Consider the following 6000-nt stretch of genomic DNA (forward strand, 5'->3'; position numbering starts at 1 on the left):
AGAAACAAACCTTTCAGGCAGTAGAGAAGTGGGAGAATAATCTGTCTTTCTTCATGAAAATGGTTTGGAGGGAGAGGAACGTAATCAACGTCAAGTCCTACAGTCCAGAAGCAACATGATTATACTAATTACTGGTTAGAGGATCAGCATCCTCTCGGCAGTGGTCCAACAAGTACCAGGAATAGCAAGCATGTGGGAAGTGTGTCCTCTCTGCTTTGCACACTACAGGAAAGGCAGAGGCTACTGGAACCTACGTACCCCAGTGTCAGGGTTTAATTAATTAGCTGATTCAGGCTAGGATGTTCTGGTGTATTCTATGCCTGTTGCTTGAAAAACTATGTCATGTTTCATATCTCAAACTAATGAAATGTCATTTAAGAATCTGCTTCTTTCAGGTCAAGTGAAAAGCGCCAGATCCGTAATTTAAGCCATGGTCAGCAGAGACGTCATGGATGTGCCTTCTACAGATGCCACATGGTGTAGGAGGCTACATTACGTTTCTATGTTACATAAGAACAAACCTGTTCCTGCCAAATTCAAGAAATAGATCCGGGGTTTTGCAGAAATGTCTGGGTACAAATGCAGTCACCTGGCTTTGTGTTAGACTGGTCAGAATACTCACGACTGGCTCAGGGGCTGGGCCTCAGCTCCCCCAAGCACTGCTCCTCCTGAGTCCTCCAAGCACCGCTCCTCCTGAGTCCTCCAAGCACCGCTCCTCCTGAGTCCTCCAAGCACCGCTCCTCCTGAGTCCTCCAAGCACAGCGCTTTTGAGAGTTTCCGTGTTCCTTCAGAAGTTAATAGTTTTCTGTGTAACTGAAGCAATAAATTTCTACTTGACTAGGGAATTCCATTTTTAAAAGATGCATTAAGCCATTTGTAAAAGAAAAGCACTGTTTCCTCTCTTTCAAAAAGCAAATACTAAGAATTGTTTGGGGTTTTAGCCGTCTGAATTAAAGTTCACCTGGAAAGGTGGGATATAGTTTCTGAGAAAAGCTCACAAATCTGTCTGTCTCTTTTCCCCTCTCGGGGTTTGGTAATGTACTGTAATAGACACCAGTCTCTTTTACATTGCCTGTGTTTTAAAGTCATGGTTACGGAAAGGGTCTTCAGAAAGTACTTTGCTAGTCAAGTCATGTCAGGACCCTGAACTTCCTAATACTTTGTGACTTTCTGGGGAAGCTTTTATAAAAAATAATATATATATTTAAAAAGGGAGAGAATCTTTTTATCACTTTCTCCTCTTTGTCTTGCTATGCAAACTATTTTTCACTTTAGAGGATAAAAAAATCAAGGGAGCCATTCAGTTATACTCGTCAGGCGATGTTCTCTTGGTTACAGTATTGAGGCCATCTTATTTTAAATGTTTCCCCAAATTGCCATGTTTTCTTTCTACGAGCAATTACCATTTGGCTTCCTTCAGCAGAAACACGAACACTAGGCCGTCTCTGTGACACCGGAGTGTTCACCGCTTACGGGAGGCAGAGACCTGTGCGGCCCTTTTAGGATGGTATCTTTCAAGATACTTGGTGCACATCAGCACTGAGATCATAAGAAAGAGCCTTGGTGTCATATGTGTCTGTAGGGTTGGGGGTTGTTCTCATTTTTATTCTGTCACATTCTCTGAGCCTTGATCATGAATACAATGATGTTTTCTAGGCCTTTGCTCCTTATAAGTAGGAAGGGAGTCTGAAAACTCATTTTTATTCCCAGGTAAGACAGAGCATTCTTAACAACCTATTAGAATAACTTCTCTCTCCCTCTTTACCTCACAATCTTTGTCCTCAGCCATTTTATAGTCTTTGATACACTTGCTAACACAGTATTTGTACAGTTCCTTGAATTGGCACCTTTATACCAACTTTCTTAAAATCTCCTTTTCTAACTCCCCACCAGCTTCTCTTCTTGACCCTCATTGTCAGAACCTCTCAGGATTCAATTCTGGTTCTTGGCAGGACACTGGTTCTTCCTCATCCCATGACCACCCCTCATTCTGTGTCCTGTGTAACGAAGCCTCATTCTGTGTCCTGTGCAATGAAGCCTCATTCGTATCTGTAACGAAGCCTCCTTCTGTGTCTGTAACAAAGCCTCATTCTGTGTCTGTGCAGAGAAGTCTCATTCTGTGTCCTGTGCAATGAAGTCCCATTCTGTGTCTGTAACGAAGCCTCCTTCTGTGTCCTGTGTAATTAATTGCATGCTTCTCTCTCCATGTGAATGAATATGGATCTTTATGAAAGGACCTTTTGTTGTGGCCTTCCTCATCCCTAAAGACATTGTAAAATAGTAAGTTGGTAGATAAAAGTTGAATTGACTCACTTAGTATTACCTTACTCCCAGTACCTAGCACTGCTTAGTACTTCCTAGTACTCTTAGAACTCATCCCCTCTTCATTCATTCATAGAGCTTGATTGCCATTATAGAAATGCTACCAACCTTAGCTTATGCCCTGCTTATGTCAGTGTGCCACTGGAATACCTACTCCTTCAACAGACAAGCCATACACACAGCAAACACTGTGGCTCTTTGTCTGCCCTCTCCCCAACTGTGTATTCCTTAAACTTTGGTCTTGAATGTCATGGACGTGGTGATTCCCCTGGGATTCATGGATCTTATTTCAGAGACTCCTTTTATGCGGGGTCGTATATCTGTGTATGTGTACCTTCTGTTTTGTGAGAGGCGATGTCAATTATTACCTATTGCACTGACTTGTAGGTAGATCAATAGGAGATTTAGATGCTCTTATGCTGTGAGTTTGATGTTATTTCATTAGCTGCATGGTGTTTTCTGACCTTGCATTGATTAGTTGCTTTTTAAAAGTATGAGCCAACAGTTCAGGAATGCCTCCACAGTATTCAAAAGGGAAGCAATTTAATGTTATGATCAGTTCTAGGTGGTAGTTCTTTAGATTTTGTGTTTCATTGGTCATAAAAATGTAAAACAATGTAAAGGTACGATATTAATATAACTATTAAAATAACAACTGCTGCCTGTTATCACTGTCATGTAACAAAAGATGTTTTAACTCCAAAAAGTAGGGGGCTATGTGGTGACAGTATGAACTGAATAAACTAAACGTTGTTATAGAACTTTATGTTAGATGTACTCTTCTCATTTTGCCTCGTATGATAGAACTTTTATCATACACCAGAACTGACCTAGTGTCTAACTTTCGACATCTACCACCGTAGATGTCAAACTGGCATTTGTTTTAACATTAAACCTTGTAAGAGGCTGGCAGTTACTCTGGTGTTCATCTAATATGCAGCAGACTGACATTTATTTTAACATTAAACATTGTAAAAGGTTGACATCTAGTGTTCATCTCATATGCAGTAGCTTATATTGTACAGGCGAGGTAGTAATCCCCCATTTCACACACTCCTCTTACCGTGTGGTCCTACCATTTCTAACATAGCAATGCCAGTTTCTGGTCTCTCTTGAATCCAGGGAGCCCATGACTGTAGTTCAAAATGGTCCTGTGTCATTTCCAGTGCTAGGTTATAAGAGGTTGGTTTGGCTTCTGCCACAGTCTCTTAAGATCCTGCCCTAGAAGCCAGTCTGTGGGGAGTCCAGCAAGGGAAGGAACTGTTGCTCAAGCCTGCAGCGCTGGCTGTGCTCTGCCCAGCTTAGCCACTGCTCTCAACCTGCCCAGATCATGAAGTCATCTTGGAAATGAAATCTCCAATCAAACCCCTGTTTGATGTTATGTGGAATGGGGACACACTTTCTCTGCCAAGTTCTACCAAAATCATGAGCTTCTGAGATAAATAAATGTTTTTGTTTTAAGCTACACAGTTTTGTATTTATTGGTTATACAAAAAATAGAACATACACATGTTAGAACTCAGAAATATGAAGTGGCACAACAGGGCCCAGAATATGTGGCTTTGTTCTAAAACTGGGTGGTGGGTTGAAGCTTCAAAGGTCTGGTGGGGAAACTCAAGTGATGGCTCCAGGCCTCAAGTAGAAACCCTCAGATCCTCTAAGGGGTTACTAGTGGGAGGAGTGAAGTGTCCCTGCAAGCTAGAGAGAAAGGCTCCTATTAGGAGGTCCCAGGAGGTTTTCCATGACGTTTAAGTAAAAAAAAAAACCCAATGATTCAGTGACTGTGTCCCAGCTCTGCCCCAGTGCCACCTAGCCTTTTCTGAGGTGTGAAAAGGAACACACCAACTTTCAAGTAAAATTGGAAAGAAACGTGGCAGCAGTTTGAAATGGAAGTGTCTCTCCATTTCCCAGTCTCTGTAGGTGACGAAAGTTATTAATCCAAAAAATGACTTCCGGGAAAAGATAAAATGTGGGACAGAACTACGGGGTATCTGTAAAGAAATCAGAAACACTTAAGATGGCACTCTTTTAAGAGGCACTGAGCCTTTGGCATTTTTCACGTGGCTGGGTAGATGGTTTTCTGCCTGTTCTAAAGTGATCATCACTGCTGCACTCTGACGGCAACAGAACTGCCACATCTCCGTTTCCCAGCAGCGGTACTTGTCAGCATGAGGAACTGTGATACATCTTTCAGAGTTAAGTGAGTTCGGGCTGAACTGGATAGAACCGGCATAAGACATCATATATAGTTTTTAATGTATGGGTTCTGTCTAGTGCATAATCTTTGACCCTTTCATGTGTTAACATCAGGCAAAGGAAATCAGTTAAAAAACAGTTGTGGGCGTAGGCAGAGTGTGGCCATTAAGCCGTGCGTGTTTCTTTGCAGCTCAATAACTCCTTTTGGATTGGAGGTGGGAATAATGAGCGCAGCCAATCAGAACAAGAGCAGTCCGGCAAGAAACCAATGGGAAGTCAGTATGGAAACAGCTTTTGCTTTGGTATCGGTTGGTGGTACGGACCCTGGCAAACAGCACAACTCCGCAGAACTGAGCCCTGTTCTTTGAAAGGTTGCATTTTGATTTCAACTCGGAGCCAGTTTAGACTGGGGAGGATCTTGGTTTTAAGGTCATTAACATGGGGATGAGGGTTTGGAGATCAGGACCGGAAGGACTGCTTGAGGATAGGGGCTAACTTGAAGATGTAGTGGCCACCTCCTCCTTTATATTAGAATCTTTGTGACTGGTAGCAAACAAGTATAAAACAGGGGACAAAGGATAAAGTCTGTCCCGAGGCTACTCCAGGACCCTTTAGGAAGTCTTAGGTTAAGACTAGCTATAAGGAAAAGCAAAATACTCAAGTCCTTCTCAGGACCTTCCCATACATTTATAGGCTATGTCTCACTCAGGACACCAATCCAGGGGGAGCATCAGGAACGAAACCCAGGCTTTTATTGCTAAGACAAGCCATGTGCCTGTTGTCAGGCTGCATGACCCCGGGGGAGAGGTACTTTTCCCTAATTCAATCAAAGGCGTCACACAATCAAACCTCAAATCTTTTCAAGTTAAAAAAAAAAAAGTGTTTATCCCTGTCCTCACTGCAAACCTTAACTGATCTGATCCACACTTTAACTGATAGGATGCAATTTACTTTGTTTCTCAGTCGCTGAGAGAGGGACAATCAATAAATTTTGAGGTCTGAGTAGTGAAGTGGAATCCCAGAGTGATTTGTACTGGTGGGAAACGAGGAGTGTGATGTTTGCCTTCCGATCCTTTCCTCTTAAAAGATTCCACTCCATCAAATGGGTATGATGCACCGGTCCTGTGCCGCAGACTGTTTACAACCTTAAGGAAAATCAAAATCTCAGTCTCAGCCTTTGAGAGACTCGCTGCTCCAGGCTCGCACATGAGCAGTGTCCTCACGATCCACTCCTTCCCGTGTGTAGGCAGCACCGCGTGGATAAGACACCAACACCAGTGTCCCTGTAAATATTCCTGGAGCATAAGGGAGAATGAGTGGTATTAACGTGCTCAGAGCTGAGTCTGCTACCCCCCTCAGGTGGGCGTGGATGAACGGGATCCGAGCAGGCCTCACGGTCTGTTGGTTTTTGTTTTTTGTTTTTTTCCCTTCCGTGTTACAACAGAATAGTCTGCCATAGTGCAAGTTAGTCCTGGAGAAGCA

The sequence above is a fragment of the Rattus rattus genome, chromosome 10 (assembly GCF_011064425.1).
Source record: "Rattus rattus isolate New Zealand chromosome 10, Rrattus_CSIRO_v1, whole genome shotgun sequence".
NCBI lineage: Eukaryota > Metazoa > Chordata > Mammalia > Rodentia > Muridae > Rattus > Rattus rattus.